Source organism: Anolis sagrei, chromosome 3, assembly GCF_037176765.1.
Source record: "Anolis sagrei isolate rAnoSag1 chromosome 3, rAnoSag1.mat, whole genome shotgun sequence".
NCBI lineage: Eukaryota > Metazoa > Chordata > Lepidosauria > Squamata > Dactyloidae > Anolis > Anolis sagrei.
This window is the reverse complement of record NC_090023.1, coordinates 119,884,262-119,907,262: the sequence shown is the minus strand read 5'-3', so window position 1 is coordinate 119,907,262 and position 23,001 is coordinate 119,884,262.

Sequence of the window (23,001 nt, the reverse complement as noted above, 5' to 3'; positions counted from 1 at the left end):
GAACCCCACCAATGACGGATCTGGACCAAGCACAGCACACAGAACCCTGGTGACCAACAGAACTTATGCCAAGAGTTTGGGAGAGGACTAACCCATCCACGTGGGAGGTGTAGTTCATCTTGCACCCAAAGAGCATTCCAAAGCCCCCAATGGCAGATCTGGAACACACATGGCACACAGAAGCCTGATGTATTTTGCCCTGCATCCAGAGCACCCTGAATGGCCTCAATAATGGATCTGGACCACACTTGGCACACAGACTCAACATGCCCAACTGAGAATACAGGTGGACTTTGGGGGTGATTGTTCTAAAAATCTGGGAGTTGCAGTTCACCTGTATTCAGAGAAACTGTGCCCCCCCCCCCCAACAATGGAGTGGCACCACACTTGGCACAGAGAAGTCCCATGGTCAACTGAACATCACAGGAATATTTAAAGTGAAAGTGAAAGTTGAAAGTGCAATGACCCAGGACTGTTTATAGACAATGGCTATGTCTTTGTGTGATATGCGATGTTATTTTATATGATGTGTTTAATAATATTTAATGTTTTATCAGGGGAGGGTTAATTTTGACATTTTATACTGTTTTTTTATCAATGGCATTGAATTGCTGCCAAAACTGTGAACCACCCTGAGTCCCCTTCGGTGTTGAGAAGAGCAGTATACAAATAATGCAAATAAATAACTAAATAATAAATAACATACCGCTGGGGTTTGTGGAAATTGACCTACATTTTGAGAGTTGTAGTTCACCCACATCCAGAGAGCATTGAACCCAGCCAACATCAGATCTGGACCAAACTTGGTACACAGACACAACATGGCCAACTATGCATACAGGCTGGGTTTGGGGACTTGTAGTTCACCCACATCCTTATGCATTTTATTATGAGAGCATAAATAAAAAATCAAATCAAAACTGGCCTTTTTCTAATAAATAGTGTATCTAATTAACTAAATGATATGACCTAACACCCCAAAACAAACAATGCCTTTTTCAAATAACCCAAGCATCACTGGGACCCCAAGCTAGTATATATATATAGATTCCACTGTGAAATAAATCATATTCTGCCTTTCAACTTTCCCTTTCCTTCCTTGGCATGGTCCACTCTTTACTTCATCACTGTGACAATGGAGTGCTGCTCTGTTCTATGCCTGGCAGTAACTGACCTGTCTCTCCAATGAACTAGTAACAAGTTTGGGGTTCCCAAAGAAAACAAGTTTGAACTTTAGCAACAAAGAGAATTAGATACGAACTATAAAAGCTGCTGATACAATTTCAGACACAACATTGAAGGATAAAATATAAACAACATTTCATCTGGGATCTCTTCATCAATTTACTTGCCTGGATTGTATATCAAGGTGGCATGTAGTAGTCTCAAACCATGTCAGAGGGAAATAAGCAAACAGTTCTGCAAACTGTTGTCCAAGAGTCAATCACACTGACCACATTAGTTGGATAAACAGTATACTAGCAGAGTTCTACCTGCTCTTTTTTCCTAGGTGTGCAACTAGTAGCATATTGGGTTTTTGTGGTCCCTAAACAAGTCATTGTTATACTGGTTCCACAAGCAGTTGCAAAACCAAAACACTACATTGACATTCCCTGCTGCTTATAGCTATCACTGAACACAATGTCATTGAAATCAATGGGACTTAATATGTATGCTATGTACTAGGGCTGGGCGGTTTCGTTCGTTAATTTCGTAATTCGTTAATAATTCGTTATTTTTCTTGATAACGAAGCGATAACAAACCATTCAGGAGCAACTAAAAAACGAAACGAATTTTTAAAGCTATTTCGTAATTGTTTTGTAATTGTTTCGTTATTATTTCCGTCGGCATTTACCCCACTTCCGGGTCCCTGGCCTCTGCTTAAGTGGATCAAATTCTCCTCTCCTCCTGTCGTCACCTCACCTCGTTCCTCACTCTGGCCTGCGTGTGCATTGGGCAAAGAGACACAGCAGTGCAGCACTCAGAGACCTACCTGCCTGTTGCCTGCCTAACCTCTTTCCTTCTCCAGGTTAAAACTATTATATTTATTATATTTATTATTATTATTATTATTATTAAGAATGGATGGCCATCTTTCAGTAGTGCTTTGATTGTGCCTTACATGCAGGAAGGCAGAAAGTGGTTTGTTATAATAATAATAATAATAATTATTATTATTATTATTATTATTATTGGGAAGCGTTGTCAAACCAGAATAGAGATCTCACCCCTCCTCTCTTTCCCCCCTCTTTCCTTCTCCAGGTTAAAACTATTATATTTATTATATTTATTATTATTATTATTATTATTATTATTATTATTATTAAGAATGGATGGCCATCTTTCAGTAGTGCTTTGACTGTGCCTTACATGCAGGAAGGCAGAAAGTGGTTTGTTATTATTATTATTATTATTATTATTATTATTATTGGGAAGCGTGGTCAAACCAGAATAGAGATCTCACCCCTCCTCTCTTTCCCCCCTCTTTCCTTCTCCAGGTTAAAACTATTATATTTATTATATTTATTATTATTATTATTATTATTATTATTATTAAGAATGGATGGCCATCTTTCAGTAGTGCTTTGACTGTGCCTTACATGCAGGAAGGCAGAAAGTGGTTTGTTATAATTAATATTATTATTATTATTATTATTATTATTATTATTATTGGGAAGCGTTGTCAAACCAGAATAGAGATCTCACCCCTATTATTTTCACGTCGCGCAACCGCGTCCGCCATTTTAACGAATTGATTCGTTAATCTTAATGAAATTTCGTAAATATCAAACTTTTTAAAAGGAAAATTTTGTAATTATTTTAAATAACGAAACACAAAAAGCCCCAAAAAACAAATCGATTTTAGAAACAAATTTTTCCGTTGTTACCCAGGCCTACTATGTACATACACTGTGTAAAAATGCATGTTATTTCAGAGGACAATAAAGAATTACATTAACTTTCTCCTTTTACATTAAAGGGTAAATCTCCACTCACAGGGTGGACACTACCTCATGTGTTTACTTTCTATGACTGTACAAAAGCATTAAACTTGCAAACATTAAAGCTATAAGATGGAAACAGACTATCAGAATAACCTGACCAGGATCCCCTTGTTTCTGATCAGAGGATTTTGAAGTTGTCTACTGTAGAGTGGGTGACTGGGACAGATTAGGGATTTTTTTTAGTATACCGGCCACCTCGCTGCTCAACAACCTCCCTAACTGAGCTGATGAGATTGATCTCAGACTTAGTCTTGGACTCTCCCAAACTGTTGGTTTAGGGAGACTTCAGCATCCATGCTGAATCACCCTTTTAGGTGCAGCTCAGGACTTCATGGCCTCCATGACAACTGTGGGACTGACCCAAATGATAACTGGCCCCACTCATAAAGCTGGACACACTCTGGATCTGAGAGAACAGACCGAATCTGATGGTGAAGGAGCTTTCAGTAGTTCCTTTGTCATGCTCAGATAATTCCTTGGTCAGCTTTAGACCTACCCCTGCCCTCCACAGAGGTGGCAGACCCATTTATTTATTTATTTATTTATTATTCAAACTTATATGCTGCCACTCCCCTAGGGTTCAGAGCAGCTTACAAGAAACAAAATAGAATCTAACACAATTTAAAACAACATAGCAAAGATTGAAAGCCTGTCGAAACAAATATGTCTTACAAGCCCTGCGGAAAGCTAATAAATCCCGCAAGGCACGGACTTCTGGTGGCAGAGTGTTCCAGAGCGATAGTGCCACTGCTGTAAAGGTTCTGCATTTAGTTGCTGTTAGACACAAGGTTTTAAAACTGGGAACTTCCAGTAAATCTTGGTCCTCGGAGTAGAGAGATCTCTGGCATTGGTAGGGGGTGAGGCGATCCCTCAGGTACATCGGCCCCAGACCATGTAAGGCCTTATAGGTAAGTACCATCACTTTTAAAGTGATCTGGTGCTCAATCGGTAACCAATGCAGCTGCAGTAAGATTGGGGTTATGTGGCATCTCATCGGACCTCTCGCAAGAAGCCGAGCAGCTGCATTTTGCACCAATTTGAGCCTCTGGATCACCAGCAAAGGAAGTCGAATGTAGAGGGCATTACAGTAGTCCAGTCTTGAGATTACCGTGGCCTGGAGTACCATAGCTAGGTTGTCCCTGGACAGATAGGGGGCCAGCCGTCTAGCCTGCCGCAGATGAAAAAAAGCAGTTCTGCTCATGGCAGAAACCTAAGCCTCCATCATCAGCAGAGGGTCCAAAAGGACTCCCAGACTCTTTACCAATGATGACGGGCATAGCGCCTCGCCACCCAGGGTAGGCAGGTGGATATCCCCACTGCCCGGGCGACCCAGCCATAGGATCTCCATCTTTGCCGGATTCACCTCAACCTGCTGACACACAGCCATCCAGTAACGGCCTCAAGGCATTGATGAAAATTATAGGGGACAGAGTCCGGTCAACCTTCCATCTTCAACATAAGCTGAGTGTCATCAGCATACTGATAACACTCAAGCCTAAAACCTCGAACCAGCTGAGCAAATGGACACATATAGATGTTAAACAACAGAAGGGAGAGGATGGCACCCTGAGGAACTCCACAAAGTAGAGGGGACCTCTCAGAGACCATGCCTCCCCTCTCCACTCGCTGTCCACGGTTGTAAAGAAAGGAGGACAGCCAGTTTAAAGCTGTCCTCCTGACTCCAACAGCAGCAAGGCGATGGATAAAAAGATTATAATCGACTTTGACAAATGCTGCTGTGAGATCAAATAACACAAGCAGTGCCGACCCACCTTGGTCAAGCTGGCATCGAAGGTAATCCGTGATGGAGACTAACACAGTCTCTGTCCCATGCCCCACACGGAAGCCAGACTGGAAGGGATCTAATCCGGCAGTGTCATCTCAGAACTGCTGCAGCTGCTCCGCTGCTGCCCTCTCAATCACCTTGCCCAGAAACTGAAGATTCGAAATTGGGCAGTAACTGGAGGGAACCGAACAATCTAAATCTGGTTTCTTCAGCAGAGGAGAGACCAACACCTCTTTTAAACCCTCTGGAAAAACTCCTTGCTTAAGGGAGCCATTTATGATCTTCAACAGAGGGTCATGTAATCCCTCCAAACAGGATTTCACCAGCCAAGAGGGACACAGATCGAAGGAGCAGGTGTTTGGTCAAGCTGCAACAATGAGCCTATCAACAGCCTCTGCATCCAGTGGGATAAACCGATCGAGGATGGGCCCGGCAAGTGGCCACGGAGTCTCAAGTTCTCTCACTGTATCAATTGTGGCAGGAAGGTCCCAGCATAGTAAAGAGATCTTGTCTCTTTGGATGCTATGGAGCATTCCCATATGTCCTACTATTGGTTTTAGATAATGGTTTTATCCATGACATATATTTTCAGATGTTGTGACCCGCATTGGGTTTGCCTAGAGAAGGGCAGCATAGAAATTGACTACATAAATACATAAACAGTTTCTTAACCATTATTAGAACAGCTCCTTATCATACAATGTTGTCTCAAATCATTGTTTGGCTGTCTCTTTCTATGCTTGGGGGAATCCCATGAATAGCCTTTAGACAGTGCAAGAAGTCAGAAGTGCTGCTTCAGTGAAACTGGAGAATGAATTGTGGTGGACAAGTTGCTCCTAATGGGGCTTTGATTGTCTTCCCTTGGGTGTGTTCCAGATTTTCAATATCATTCTTTAACTGTGGTGCCAAAAACCAAATGAAGTATTCCAGGTAAGATCTGACCCAAGCAGAATAGATGGATCCTACTATTTCTGGAACTATATTTGTGTTTATACATGCATTATTGCATTGGGACTTTTGACTGCCACATCATACTGCTGAGTTGTGTTTAGCTTGTGCTCTAATAAGAACCCTGGATCCCTTATACTTACAATGCTTTCAAGCAAGATGTCACTCATCCTATATTTGTCAATTTCAAGTTCTTTTGCCTAAATGTAATATTTTACATTTATTTTTGATGCAATTAATTTTTAAGTCGAACCCTCCAATCTTTCAGGGTCATTTTGAATACTGATCCTGTTCTCTTGAGTATTCTCTGTAGCACTCAAGAATATTTGATTTAGTGTCATCTACAAATCTGCTAAGCATACTTTTTGTCCTGAAGAGAGTTTTCTGTTGGCACATAAATTCCTAATGTAAGCAAGAAACCAGGAAAAATCAGGCCCCATGTTAAAGAAAGTAACTCTTGAATAGGATTTATGAATGAAGCTTGGTTGTATGCGCACAGCTCGTTTGGTGCTCCAGAAGAAGTTTTGAAGTCTGAAAAAAAAACCAAAAGTTTCAATCCCGCTATGTCTCCCATTGCTTTCATTAGTTTCTGAAAAAAATATCTCATTGTGCCTTACTAGTAAAATGAATGTCTGCATTCTTAATAATTTGCTAGCAAAAGATGTCAGCAACTGAGCAAGTTTTACGTAAAGTCTCCTAATAGGTAGCACGATAAATGATAGAATATTTTAAGCTGTGTTACAAACAATCCTGTGGTGTATCTCTCCCTTGTCCTACCTCTTTACAACACTTGGCAACTTTCCCGGTGCAGAAAGGAAAGCCCACACACTAGTTTTCTTCAAAGAAACACTGATGAGCTCATGGGGCTGTGTTTACATTAACCATGCAAATGTGAATCTCCAAGCTCTCTCCTAGTGTTTAATCTTGCAAGTCAATTTGTTTCTGAGACCTGGGTATTTAGCAGCTCTGCAGCATTTTCATTACAGTTTACCAATCACAAGAAAACCTGGGTCCTTTCTCTCTCCTTTCCTCTCTCTCTTCCCCCCACCCTCCATGTTTTAATAAAAACTGCAGAAGAATAAACAATTTAAGAAGCTTAGATCATCCAAGGCATATCAAGTATCTGAAGGAGATAATTAGCAACCTTGAACAGTCACAGGCAACCTACTTCCAATTATAAATAAAATGTGCATCTCATCATCCCTTCTTTCTCTCCCTGCTCCTCCTCATCTTCTTCCTCTTCTTCCTCTTCTTCACTCTTCTCCTTCTTTTTCCTCCTTCTCATTTTTGCTTCCCTAAATCATGTCATAAAGTAAAGCCACTTGTAAATTTGTTAATGACATAAATATTGGTTTTGCAAGGCAGTTCCCTTCATGCCCATCCTTTTTGCAGCACTTATGAACAACACCAATATTAATGCTTAGGGTTTTTTTAATGGCTATTTATTTTAAAATCTCTGTTTCTAAAAGATTTTGAAAAAGCCATAGAGGAAAAGTAGGGACAGAGGAATGGATGTGTTAGGCAAAATGTGACTCTGGTCCTTCTGGGGAAAAAAAAAGGCTGTGCATAAAAGGGAATCTGCTGGTTTCATCGGGACTGCACTTGATGAGTTTTACACATACAACACTTGAAAGGATTTTTAAAGATGCAATAATGCAGAAGTTTTTTCAGCAATTCAACGTTCCTTGATTAAGAAAAGGGAGGGTAGCCTCACCTAAGAAAATCCGGATCTCACTTTTCTGTTGCTAATGAAGTTGAAATGTTGCTACATGAATTTTACAGCTCATTTTCTCCCAACATCCCCATGTCCAAAGAGGGAAGTGACCTCTGTCTGCAATCTGTTACTAAACTAAAATAAGGAAATTACAAAGAGCTTCCATAGAAGACTCTATGCTGAAATTTAAAGAACAGATGAGATTATTCCAAGATCCAAAGAAAACAAAAAAGATGAGATTAGACAATTATCATCATTTTTTAAAAAAAGTTTATTTTTCTTTTTTGGAATGTTTATAAGCTTAAGGTGTTTAAAATCCACTTGCCTTGCCTTGCTATTTGATTTGTGTTGTCACAACCATTGTCCATTTTGCCCCTCTGGATGGGGCAAAACATGACTTTAATGTTATTCTATGGGGAGTTAAAGGGGAGCATGTGCTTAAAGTGACATGGTCTAGGGCAGTGGTTCTCAAACTGTGGGTCCCCAGGTGTTTTGGCCTACAACTCCCAGAAATCACAACTAGTTTACCAGCTGTTAGGATTTCTGGGAGTTGAAGGCCAAAAACATCTGGGGACCACAGGTTGAGAACCACTGGTCTAGGGAGATTAAAACAATGTCATTGCACGCATGGGGTGAAGCCAATCAAACAGGCAAATTTGCTCTCTTTCAAAATCAAAGAGGATTGTCTGACCTTTGGAAATGACATAATATGACAGTCAACGTCATTTTTGCAGACTCTCCATTCAGTGGAATTGAATAAGACTAAATGCAACAAGTCAATTTCCTTTTCAGCAGGAGTAAGGGGGTTTCAAGGAAAATTCCTGTTTGCACTTTAAAATGAAGCTTGAATTTTACAAGATGTTCAAGGATCCAAGATCTCATTCTCTAATCCCTACCAGGCCAGAGTGCATCTTATGATAAATGCAGATTCTGGAAAGAAGCAACTCTGTGTCTCACACATCAAAGTCTGCTTGCATTTATATTTATCAACCGGTATTCATAACAAATGGAATTATGATTGCACATAGAAAACTGTTAGAGAGAATGATCTTCTAAATTAAAGCAGATCTAGCATCAATACAGTAACACCTGGCTTTTCTATATATATTTTTATATAAGGATGGGAAGCCAAACTTATATGCACACATGCACACAGTGTATGTGTGTGTGTTCGTATGCCAAGAGTTCATTTTCATTTAACTGGAGAACATATTAATTAACACCATCACTCTTATCTAGGCTGCAGAAAAATCCCAGAAGTAGGAAATCATTTGTACTTTAAAAAAGAGTGGAAAGAGTCCAAAAACAAAAATCCACCTAATCCTATTAACTTCAGTATGCATACTCTCTCTTCCCAAGTGTTAGGGGAAAAAATAAAAATGGCAACTGTTCCATATTACCTTTAATTCATGAGTCCAGGCACCAGTTAAGGTCTATCTTTTCATATTACTTATTCTTCATTTCTGTTTATGTTTGTATGGATTTTTGTTCATTTGTATGTTTTTTCATTGATACTGACCTTTCTAGTCTTCATACTTAAGGACTTTACTAGCTGATTAACATTTGACCTATTGGGGTGGTTCTTTGTGGCAATAGAGTGGTTATCTGCAATGGATTTGTTTGTATGGGATTCCAGTTATGTGTTTCAATAATACGAGATATGTTCTTCCCTTGGCAATGAGGAGTCATAGATGAGAAATTCATTAATATCTGTATTGGGAATGATAAAAGTCCAAGTTTTTTGTTTGTTTTGTTTTTTGTCATGTCAGAAGCGACTTGAGAAACTGCAAGTCGCTTCTGGTGTGAAAGAATTGGCCATCTGTAAGGACGTTGCCCAGGGAACACCTGGATGATTTGATGTTTTTATCATCCTTGTGGGAGGCTTTTTTCATGTCCCCGCATGAGGAGCTGGAGCTGATAGAGGGAGCTCATCCGCCTCTTCCCGGATTCGAACCTGAAACCTGTTGGTCTTCAGTCCTGCCGGCACAGGGGTTTAACCCACTGACCCAGGGAGTTCTGGAACCAATGTTTGAGGTGAAATCAATGTGTGGGGTTCCATCTTTGCTTTCATATTAACCTTCACACATTTCATACTACAAGAGGGCTTACATCATCTTCAGGAGAGTGGGGATAAGATGACAAAACTTAGGAGACAATTTATTAAACATTACATATACAGACACTTCTGTAAACATGAAGAAATATCAACCTAGACAAAGTTGATATAGATATAAATATCTGTTCTTCACGAAGGACAGTAAAGAATACAGCTTTGTACAAAATAGCCCACAGAGTGAATTATTCATGCCATTTCCAAAATTATAAGCTGGTTTGACGAGTGGCTGTTCCTATGTATTTATATGCAAAGCTGAAGTTCACTCTGATATAGAACTTGTTCTCCTCTCTAAACTAAATGAAATTTTACAGGCAGACATAAATCAATAACATCAAGGAATGAAGAGAAATGGCCTGTTCAGTTACATTTAATTTCAAGTGAATAATTGAAAGTGCATTACAGAAAATATTTAGGCAGCAAATTAAAACAGGATATGGTTTGGCAGGCAACTGTCTTCCATTTTACATTTTTCAGATTCTTCTCTTTAAAAAAAAGAAACAGATCAGTTAAAAATTGGTTAGAGTAGCAAGTTAACTTGGCTTAAACAACTCAAAACCACATGGAATGTGAATCAATTGGTGAAGCGATAAAAACCCATCCTCATGGAGGTACCATTCGACCTCTTTTAAGGACACTTTACCTTATATTTGATAAGGTACTTGAGTTTCTCCCTCTTTCACATAAAAAGACTTACCTCTACTTGTAAGTCTTTTTAGGTCAAGGCTTTCCACAGAATTTGGGGCACATTTATTTGAAGAGAATACTTGTGGGAATGTATCTGTCTGCCTTATGTCTGGAACTGTCTCCCAGAATATCCATGTAATCCTACTTCTGTCTTCCCCTTCAAACCCCTTCTCAAAATCAACATTAATTATGAAGACTTTGGAACACCCTCATATTAGTGGTTCATTTGTATATGTAATTTGGCTTATAATTAATTCCTGAACAATTAAAAAAAATGCTTATTGGCCAGAAGACTTCTGATGACATATGCAAATAAAAGTTGTGCCATGCATGTGCAAAAGCTCTTTTTTTGTTTTGTTTGTTTGTTTGTTTTTGTGGACAATGCAAAATGAACATGTTTAGCTGATGATGATAGCGGCAGAGTTCTACATATGGGACTGTTGTAGATGCACAATAGTGTGACTAGATCAGTGTGCCAATGGGCATTGTACACTACCTCTATGTTCTGTGGAATAGATGACAGCATGAACCTTCACTGTTTATGATATGTCATGCTATAAGGTTTTTAGAATAGGGAGTATACAGTGCTATCATAGTGTAACTCTTCCAGTAGGAGCCCTCAGTGGCACAATGGGTTAAACTCTTGTGCCGGCAGGACAGAAGACTGACAGGTCTGGGGAGAGTGCAGATGAGCTCTCTCTGTCAGCTCCAGCTCCCCATGCAGGGACATGAGAGAAGCCTTCCACATGGTAAAACATCAATTATCTGGGTGTTCTCTGGGCAATGTTCTTGCTGATGGCCTATTCTCTCACACCAGAAGTTACTTGGAGTTTCTCAAGTTGCTCCTGCCATGAAAACAAATCTATTTCAGTGAATATGTGTTGTCAAAGGCTTTCTTGGCCAGAATCACTGGGTTGCTGTGAGTTTTCTGGGCTGTATGGCCATCTTCCAGAAGCATTCCCTCCTGATGTTTCACCCACATCTATGGCAGGCATCCCCAGAGATTGTGAGGTAAATTGGAAATTATTGCCTCCCACAGACAAGAGTTCTTTCTCCCACCTTGGATTTCCACAGATATATAACCTCATTTTCTTAGTTTCCAAAAATGTACAATTGGTTCCTAAATATTTTCTAGAAGAAAAAGATCTTAACCTGCCACTAGAAAAACAATAAGGGAGGAGCCATCCAAACATGTGGTTGGGAGTTGCCACAGAGAAGGCTCTCTCCTACATTACTACCATTTGTGCCTGTGATGGCTGTGGAATAAAAGGAAGTGTGTCCCAAGGGGTCTCAGAGCTCTGGCAGGAAAATATGGTCTTTGAAATAGCTTGAGTAGAGACATCTGAGACTTTACAGATCATAACCAGCACTTTGAGTTGTGCCTGGAAACCGAGAGATTTAAATTGCATAGATTGTACCATCTACACTATGACCTATATTCTTGTAAAGGTGGTGCCCATATGGCAAAATCAGTCATACACTACAATGGTGTAACAATAAAGTGATTTATATTGAAAGATCTGAAAGAACATTCTGGACCCCTTGAAATACCTCTCACAGAAACATAAGACCCACATCATGCACTTACGGATTTGTCCCACATAGCATCAATATCATATGAAAGCCCAATACTCTAAGAGTTTCACAATGGTAGAAGTTCTTCATACTCACTTGTCTTTCACTTCTATAACTCTTTCACTTCTAAAACTATCCTACCCATCCTCCCACCCTTCCCCAGCTTGGGCAAGGAGATAGGAAAAAGCTGGTAATAGGATCATTGTATTCTAGCTTTTCAATTCATTTGGGAACAGTGAGTTAGATTATTTTTTCCTAAAAAATAAGATCCAGTATCATCCTGTACCTGGTCTTTACTTACATGCATTTTCATTCCTTTCCTTAGGTTAAGCTAGAACAAGACTGAATGGAACCCATATGTTTTCTCTTCATTCTTCTCGCCATCCCACACAGAATGAAAGAAAGAGGGAGGGCAGGAGAGAATGAGAGATGGCTATGCTAATAATGTAATCTTCATGCATGCTGGGAAAACTTTCTGTAGCTACATATCTGCCTATCAGGCAGCAGTGGGAGGCCCAGGAATTGTGCCAGACATTTATGTCTGCCATGCAGCTATCCAAGGCAGAGGAGCCTTGCCAGACGGCATCCCTAGTTTTCTCTGCTCCTGCTTCTGACACCTCACACACAATCTCTCTGGAGCATAAAACAGGCTCCTTTATTATTATTCTGCAATGCCTGATAGGATTTTTTTTTTACTGTGTGCCTATTAGAGTTTCTCTATTTACATGTAGCCCAGCATATGCTAAATGTGGTAGCACATTTCATCTCCTTTCCTCATTCTGAATACTGCTGTAACTCCAAATGCATCAAGCATTTCAGAGCATTACATACGTTTCCAGTAGACTTTCCTTAACCTCCGCTGATGATAGAATATTATCTATAACAGTTTCTGTTTGTTTCCTCATTGCTTTATAAAATACTATTGGAACTGATTCTCTCAGCATAAGTGAGCATGGACCAGTGACCTTGCATAGTATCATCACCAGGCATGAGCAAATTTGTAATGACAACTTGACTAATCCTGAGCCTTGGAAATGAATTCTATTGTGATTGTTTCTGAAAATACTGTTTGCCATTTACATGAAAACCTGAAAAGGCTATTGAGAGACTGCAGACAGATTTCCAATATGGAGTCATATGAAGTGCTAACACATTCACTGTAAATTGAAAAAGCAATTTTCTATTTTCTGAAGCTGAGCTCAGTTTGCACTGTTCCTGTGCATGACTCTTAAAAATAATGCTTTTTTGTAAAAAAAAAAAAAAAAAAAAAAAAACCACTTTCTGTTTTATCCAAAATTTAACACCATTTGCATAATTTCCCATAAACCTTTAATAAACAAGATATACAAAATATCTCTGTGAAATCGATTGTCGCTGTACATTTCTAATATTGTGTCAACTGGAAAAGCAACACTTGTCTTAGCAAGGAAAGAAAAATCTTCCAGGGTATTTATTCACTCATCCAGCTTTTAAACAATACAAACTTCTTTAAAAAAAAAAGCCAGCATTCACTAAATTTGAGGGAGAAGGAGAAGATTGTTTTCTACATCTTATTGCAGTTATTCTTAGCCACACAACTTTATCATGTGATATGGCTTAAAAATAATAATAAACCAAAGGTTTTGATAGTTGTGAGAACAAATTATACATATTTTGTGCATTCATCAGAAAGCACTAGTAGCTGGTGGCCTCCATGCCAGTGTCTGTGTGAATTTATTCAAGATTTTAATCCAAAAGTTGAAAGATCTGTTGAGGCTCTTAGATAGTTCCATCAAAGTTTAGATTAAACCCTATAGTGGATTTTCCGCCACAGTCACATAGAAGCTATTACGCATGATTTCAAGGTGCTTAATGGTGTTATGGTGGGCTGTTGAAAGATTTAGTGTGGATGTTAAAGAACAATTTGACTATTATTTAAAAAAGAAAGACAGAGAGGCAGACTGAGATCATCTTCAGCAGTAACACAAATGTGCAACAAGACTACACTTTACCAGAGCTGCCCTGGATTTCATTATAACACAACAGGAAGCAATGCCATATCTTAACTTATCACACGGATTATGCTACTTCCACAACCCAGATTGGAATGCCAATATTGCAAAAGCCTCTAGAATCTGCATAATGGATAATGATAGTTATACCAATATAAGTTGTTGTATAGGTCAACAGAGTTCTGACCAGTCTTTGTTTGGGGACTTTTTTCACCAATCGGTATACTGTTTTCTGACATGAAATATCTTGTAGGCTAAGGATTAGTCGACATGAAAAGACTGAGCAGCTCTAAAGGGAATTAGGTGGGGAAGTATCCATTGTGTATCCAATGTGTGGACATTTACCCCATCTTTTCCAGAAAACCAGGACTCAAAGAATCCCAGTAAAACTGATTTAATCTTTTAAAAAGATATAGTAAAGTGTAATAAAGATTTGGTGTTGAAAAACAATTACACACATAATTTGCACACCAGTTTTAAAAGATTATCTAAAGACTAATACCAATACTAATAATATCTTAGGATTTTGGTCAAATGAAGGCAATACTTTATACATGAGTTTATAGTTGTCTCGGTTATTTCAGTTGGATAAAATTGACTGCCAAAGCCACTTAACTAATTACCAAAACCATCCTATTTTCACTAAATAAAGCAGTGTTCCTGGAACACCACAGAGGGATTTACCTGTCAAAATGATGGAGCACTACCTGAAAAACTAGGCTGTGGAAGACTGATGTAAATGTTTGTTTGTTTGACCCAGTCTTGTTAGATTGCATATTACTACACTGATGGATACAACTGTAAATGTCAGAAGTTAATTTAAATATTCCACAATACCGTTGGAGGCACAATCCTCTCAGATTGACTGGTGAATCAATATTGAATGGCTTTACAAAATATTTCAGGCATTTACTTTTCCTGAAGGTTGTCACTGTCTCATGACAAGCACACAAGGCTTGGACAGGGATAGGGATGGTACAAAAAGGACTTCACTGAGATGAAGTTGATTGGCTTTAGATCAAAAATATATACTGCAGAGCAGTGATGCATGGCTGCTAAGAACTGATTTTGAAACAAGAGATTCCTGGAGTGAGATGCTTCTTCTTGGGTCTCGTACTACAGGAGGATTAAACTCATAATGCCCATTTCCAGTGAAAGAATGAACCAGGATGCACAGAAAAAGTGGGGTGCCCAGCTATTCTTTCTTTCTTTAGTGATTTCAATGCCTTAACTAAACTGAAAAGCATAAGCAAGATGACAGCTTCAATTCTGTTATTAAAAATGGCTCCTAATCCAGTGATATGCAAGCATAATTTTCCAGAACTCGATAAAGTCATGGAACGAGGACTGTGCTCTTCACCCTTTTCCCAAATCCACCAAAAAGTATATTGTGAATCAAAATTTTCCTTAATCATATTTTTCTCCCATAATGATTAAGTGAGGAAATGGAGAATTTTTAAAAACAACAACAACAATGAAAATTGACAAAATATTAAGAAAAGCAGTAGTAATGGGTGATGGTGAAGGGGTTATCTATTCGAATGTGCACACATGCCTTTCTATACATAGATATAGATATATATGGAGATGGATTATTAAAAGAGATTTGCAGCTTCTCACACATTTATTCACCTATGTGTGTGTTTAGCAGGTTCCATTCTTATGTGTAAAGACTGATGAAAATGTAATGCTGTTGACAGAAGACAAGACCAATGTGACTTTTATTTAAGAGTATGTCCATAAAATGTACGCTTTTGACCAATTCTGGGAAAATATGTTTGCTATACGCTTGAGTGCCAATCCGTTTTCTAGTGCTTAAATAGGTTGGGCTTATCAGTAAAATGTCATGAACTAGGCTTAGGAGAAATTGAAAAAAGGCAGTTACATGAAGAAGGGCTTGCTTTTAGGTAATTGTTGAAAGCTGTTCTTTAAAGTACTTATTTCTGAAACAGATAGTTCATAAAAGCAATTCATTGCAGAAACCATGCAGTCACGCAGCAAATAATTGTTCAGATTGGTTCATAACTTTACAAGCTGCATAGAAGGTTTATACAGATGACAACCTAGAAATACAAAGGAAAAAAGTGTCACTTTGACAGTTGAAAGCTGAGTTGAAATATCAATCTGTCATGCCTTTAGAACGGAACGTTACCTGTGGCTTCTGATGCTTTTTAGAAAGGAAGCCAAGATGAAATTATTAAAGGCTACAATCTTAATATTCTTTCTTTGATGTTAAAAATTGATTTTCTTTCCACAGTATGTTTTAAAGTCCACTAAAAATTCCTATAATAATTACAGTCAGCCCTCCACATTCACTGAGGTTAGAAGCATGGGACCCCTGTGAAAGTAAAAGTGAAAAACTACAAATTTAAAAAATGCTGTTATTACACTGCTCAACCAAAGAGAATTCTTTGTATCATGGTTTTTTGGGCTGTTCCTGGAATTATTTGGGGCGCTGAATTAGAAAATTTAATAATTGCATTGGATAGATGCAAAATTTACTGATTGCATTGGATCTCTGTTTCCTAGATATGATTATCATGAGGGTTTTTTTATAAGTGAGCAGACGGAAACTCATATGTTCTTTATCTCAAAAACTAGAGCTGATGGGTCTCCTAGCATAACCCTTTGGTCAGTGTCTGCTGTAAACTGACCACAGAATCACATTGGAGGACCTAGACAATTTTAGAGAGATGTTCTTGATTCCAAGGCTGGAGGAAATTGAATCACACTGGAGCACCTAGAGATTCCTAGAGAGAAAATTATTAAATCCACAAATAATCAAATCTTAAAAAGTCAAAACCATAAATTTGAAGGGATGGCTACTATTTCTCACAAAATTGAATTACCACTATGTATCTTTATGGAAAATAAATGCTTACTTGTGGATGCCAGTGGAATGAGTGTATCCTTTCTTCCACTAATCACAGCCATCCCAGGACATAGGAATAAAGACTACTTTGATTTCCTTTAATCCCTCATTGGTTTTCTGTTACACTAGAATGTTTCAGAACCTTAGATTCTGGCTTTTGTATAGTAAAATTGGGTCTTGGAATAATATATTGTAGCATATACTCGCTTTCTTAGAGAAATGTGCCTGGTTGGGGTTTTAGTCAACTCAGTCATCTTAAAGATTTCATAAACTATAAATAACACTGATTTTCATTATAGTCACCCTCCACATTTTCTTGGTTCAGGTGCACATAGCCTCTGTGAAAATGAAAAAAAAATATTAAAGAAATTGCCATTTTTTTAACCTGAGAAAACACTACTCTGTGAATGTCTAATCATGTTACCTTTTTCGGCATCTTAGGGTAGCTGGAGGATGCTGCAAGCATGGAGCCTTCCAGAGCCCATCAGATGATGCAGGGCTACTTCCGGCAGGCTCCATGCTTCTAGCATCCTCCAAGCGTCCTCAGATATTTCTCAGAAAATACAGAAGACCTGTCATGATCTTATAGGAAAGAACAGGATGAGCGCAGAGGGAAGTTGGCTGGTGACACTTCCCCCTATGGGATGGGTGAGGGGACAATGCGGGATGTGGGGGAATCTGCTCGCCAGATTCGCCATGCTGTCTGGTGAATCCCCCTGCTGTCATCTGCTCTTTGGACCTCAATGTCATTTTTTTTTCAGCATGACTTTTCAGAAACTCCTATGGCATGCTGATTATAATAATTGCATTGGAAGGTGTGCTCTCTCAAAATCTCTAATTGTCCAGCATGACTAGAGGAAGTGGACCTTTATATCACACTGGATGACCTAGAGATTTCTGGAAACAATATTTTTCATCAAATCATTGAATAATCAAATTTACAAAAGTCAAAAACCACAAATGTTGAGGAATGACTGTATTCTCTTTAGTATGCCTGTTCCTCAAAGCTTACTCTATTTCTCTCTCTCTGTAAAGAGGTAAAGGTAACTTTTCTTCTTTTTCCTCTTCCTCTTCATCCTCCTTTTGAAAAGTCTGTTTTCTTGAAAAACAGAAAGCTTAATTATAATGAGTGAATCAAGGACAAGCAATGCAGTTTATTATACCTTCAAATGACAAGACTATACATGTAATGAAAGGCTCATGAACTATGTGACTCTGGCAGTTACACAGCTTAGTGGTTTATACTAATGAGAGTTTTATTTGCTTACATTTTTTTAAAAAATTGAGTAGACTTTTTTTACTGCATTTCAGACTAACTTGGGCATATTGACCTCAGTAAAGAAAAACTCTTTTTTTCTGCAGTGATCACCACATCAGAAAAGACAATAATCTGGAAACAGGAAATCTATTCAGCAACATTTTATATCTGATGTTATGAAAGTAAATGTCCTGCATACAATGATCCCAGTAATTTTCACATTACATTTTAATATATCTTTAAATGGGAAATAAGAGAAATAAATAATGACACTGATTTACAAAAGACGAATACATAATACTCTCTCTTTCTTGTAAAGTTTTGTAAACAGACATCATATATATATCCTATTCATGCACACTATTGAAAACCTTACACAGATACTCAAATTATTTATACCTGAGATTTTTTTTTATCTTTTGAAATTTCTTGGGGAAAAAATGAAATTTCTTTCAGAATAATCCTTTAGGTTGAACTCAATGTAATGTGTACATTCCTTCACTAAAATTGGGACAGACTTTTCCAGTACTTCAATTACTTCATCTGAATCAGGAATCTTTGAATCTAAACAAATTGAAATTGAATCCAGACAAGACAGATGTACTCCTGGTCAGTTCGAAAGGCTGATCAGAGTATAGGGTTACAGCCTGTGCTTGACAGGGTTACACTCTCCCTGAAGACACAGGTTTGCAGCCAATAGTGAAAGGACCAAGGCAAAGACATCTCCAGCTCATCCCTTGTTTGGGTATCAACCAGAACGTCAACGACTTAAATCAAGAAATAGTTTTCTTAGATCTACAGAGACACTCGCTGGAACACCTCAGCAAGCGAGAGTTCAAAAGTGGCAGGCTCAAACCCAGCACCTCAATCCTTGGGTGATACCAGATGAGAGACTCCCCCCTGGGCACACAGAAGACTGGGCGACTTGGAAGGCGCTGAACAGACTGCGCTCTGGCACCACGAGATGCAGAGCCAATCTTAAGAAATGGGGCTACAAAGTTGAATCCACGACATGCGAGTGTGGAGAAGAGCAAACCACTGACCACCTGCTGCAATGCAACCTGAGCTCTGCCACATGCACAATGGAGGACCTTCTTGCAGCAACACCAGAGGCATTCCAAGTGGCCAGATACTAGTCAAAGGACATTTAATCAGCTACCAAGTCTGCAAAATTTGTATTATTATTATTATTATTATTATTATTATTATTATTTATCTGTTTGTTTGTTTTGTTCTCTTAGAAATGTAATACAATGTTCTGGTTGCGGATGACAAGATAAATAAATAGCTTGAGAGTTCTCCTGGATTCATTGCTGAGCCTGGGACCCCAGGTTTTGGCAGTGGCCAGGGAAGCTTTTGCACAATTAAAATTTGTGTGCCAGCTGCGCCCATATTTTGAGAAGCCAGACTTGACCATGGTGGTCCATGCTCTTGTTACATGTCGAATAGACTACTACAATTCACTCTATGTGGGCTGTCTTTGAAGACTGTCTGGATGCCTCAAGTAGTCCAAAGGATAGCATACAAGGAGTGGACATCCCCCTTCTTATGTCATCTCCACTGGCTGCCAGTTTACTGCTGGGCTCAATTCAAAGTGTTGGCTTTTGTCTATAAAGCCCTAAATGGTTCCGGCCCAACTTACCTGCCAGTCAGAGCGTTAAGATCTGCTGGGGAGACCCTGGTCTCGATCCCATCCCCTTCACAAGCATGATTAGTTAAGATGAAAGACAGGGCCTTCTCATTGGTGGTCCCTCAGCTATGAAACTCCCTAGCCAGTGACATCAGATTGGCCCACTCCCTCCTGGTCTTCAGGAAAATGTTAAAAACTTGACTTTGGATGCAGGCCTTTGGGGATTAGTGTAATATGAAATCCGACTTGAATGTAGCAGCACAAATATTGATTGTGGAACTAGGCACTTTGTTTTTAATCTGTTTAATCTGTTTATTTATACATTTTAACCATTTATTGCTGGAGTTGTATTTCTTTATTTGTATATGTGATGCAGCATTGCATTTTGCCAATATGTGCAAGCCGCTCTGAGTCCCCTTCAGGGTGAGAAGAGGAGGTATATATATAGTAAATAAAAACAGTTAAATGTTGCTGGTTTTTGTTTGTTTGCTTTGATTTGCTCCCCTCCCCAATCTGGTAAATTCAGCAATACCTCTATGGAAGATGTTTAATTTGTGAAGAAAGAAAAAAAGAATAATCCTACTTTTAAGATATCTTCTTTACACCTCTCAAACACTTATATTTTGAAAGTTAATTTCTACTTGTACTACATACATACTGATCTCTCAGGGAATACTCACTCACGCATACACAATATGTCTATAACCTTAACTTCACCTTACTGAACAATGTTGTCTCATCTTTTCATTGAAGATGCATTCGTACAGTGTTAAACTTTTGTCCCTTTGCCATAGTTTCAGAATGGAATAGAAATTGGTTTAGCTCACATTTTCTTTCATACCGAAAGAACCAGTTCTCACACCTTCTGAGATTAGCAACAGAAAAGAGCATTTGTTGCCTTAAAAGAAATGCCTACAAAGTTCACAATTTATGTTGGAGACTCAAAAACATATGTGAATGTGTGAATGTGTGTGTGTACATGCACGTGCATGCATGCACATGCATCTGAAAAGCATACATGAGACACATTTAGTCAATGGGAAAAAATATACAAATTTATACATTTGAAAAATCAATACATGGTATATCTTGTTTCAGATTAACAGAAAAATAAAATGCATGGATCTCCATGCGGGGGAGAGAAAAAGTATCTCCACATGACATAAAACTGGGATATAACAAAAATGCTTCAGGGATTCTAAGAAATGCAAGGCGAATGAGAGTGGCAGATTTTTACATCCCTAAGCAGGGTTGCTGCTGCTGTGCCTGTTCCTGTCTAGGTAGTCATCTTAAAACCAGGAAAACGCCTGTCATTTACTTAGCATTTTCATTCTCTGAAGAACCCACTGTCATTTTTTATATAGTTGTGTAGAGATATGTTTATTATAAAGTGTTATTTATAATGTGTTTAAACTGTATTTATGTTTTACATTGGTTGCCATGTCTTAGCTGTGAGAGATAGGTTGCCATGGTGACAAGGCAAGAAGAGGAGGTGGGAGGAGCTTAAGGAGAAAAGGTTTGAAAGTGACAGTTAATTTTCAGTCAGGAGGATGAGACCCTGAGAGGAGGAGCAGAGTCAGATAGGACTCTGGAAAAGTAGTTCAGTCAGGAGGAAGAGACCCTGAGAGAGGGTAGCAGAGTCAGATAGGGACTCTGAGTTAGTTTCAGTCAGGAGGATGAGACCCTGAGAGGAGGAGCAGAGACAGTTAGGGCTCTGTGGTGTGAAGCAGTATAGATTCAGTTAGTTTTAGTGTTTGTGAATATTTCTTCAGCAAGGGAGCTGAAGGGAAACCTCGTTAGATTGCTTGAGTTAAAAAGAATCTAACAGAGGGGGTTTTAGGATCGCCAGTAGTGGAAGACTGGAGATCAGTGGTTTGATCCGGTATAGGACAAACAGTGTGAATATTCACAACAGGGAACACTGAAATAATAAAGCACTTCACTGAAGAAGGAGTTTATAAGATTGTAACATCTAAAGCCTGAATGTATCTCAACCAAGCCATTTTGTAACCATCAAGCATATGCCAAGCTCAACATCTCAATATTGCAACAATTACTCTTTGTTTAATAATAAACTTGTTCTCTTTGTATTTTAAATCTGCCTCCTCCAACGCAAATAGGGATAAATAGAGACTTTAAGACCAGCGTCTCTAAACTTATTGGTGGCAGTTTAATTTAATAGCAGTCTAGAAACTTTCTTACATTTTTGGTGGTCCCATTTGGTGGGATTAACACCACGTCTTTACATTTTATTGGTGGCATTGATAAGTTCTTTACAGTTGCTTTTATATAGTGCAGCTATGCCTCAACGTATACTGCAGGGGAAACAGCTCATGTTCTGATTAGCAAAACTCCCAGTGAAACCATTGTGAAACCAGACTCATGTCAGCCTTTGAAAATGCTTTATTATCATCCTTTGAAACATAGCACTATTGCTAGAAACATATTGTATGCACTCATGTATAGGTCTAGAACTTTTAGTCAAACTGTGACCAAAAAAATCTAGCATGACTTCTACATGGAATAATGTAAGTGCTGTATTTTAACTCTCTCTTTTTTAAAGGAGTTATCTTCTTTTTAAAGGGTGCTTCTGCGCTGACACTATAATTCTGTTTGAAATCGTTTGGGAGGAATCAGTTTTGCTGTGCAGGTCATCAGGTTGCTAGGCCTGGACCTGGTTTGAGACCAGGAAGGCGATTACATTGAAGACAGATCCTGGTTTCAAACCACTTTGCAGGTTTCCCCACTATTTCCTAGACAAATGTGCATCAGGGCACCAGAAACATAAGGGATGGGGAAAGGGGGGAAAGTGACATTTAACAGTGAAGGTAATCAATTACTCCTCCTAGAGGTTCAATTAGCCCCTTGATTCCCAGCCATGCTTTTGGGGCATTTATTTGGCAGCCCCCATTCAGGATTATATACTGCACTTCAGCAAGGTCTACATTGTGGTCTACATTTTGTAGAGCCAGTTTTGCCCTGGATCTGGAAAACATTGGCATTTGCTGCTGCACATTTTTGACAGAACTCAGACTTTCTAGGGGCTTTTAAAATGTGTACATCCTGATATGTGTGCTGCAGTGTACATTGCTAGTGTTCATTTTGTGGCCACTGTGGCTTCAGGTTGACTTCAAACTGTATTATATGGCCAGTGTAAAACAGCCCGGAATTAAGTGGCAAAAGAGGAGAGTTTAGTGTATGCTAGGAAAACCTTTAAAAAATCCCTACCCCTCCTCTTTTCATTGTGGGGCTGCTTCTAGCCTTTTTTAATGCTTGAGTGGGAAAAATGTTGATGTTAGTTATGGCTCCTAGGTGTTTTCCCTCAAAGGAGCATCAGGAAAGTGGAGGGGGTCAGTGCTTCTGTTAGGTTCTTCTGGGATGGATTAAGCTCTCACCTTTTGTCAGTCTACACAGTCAGACT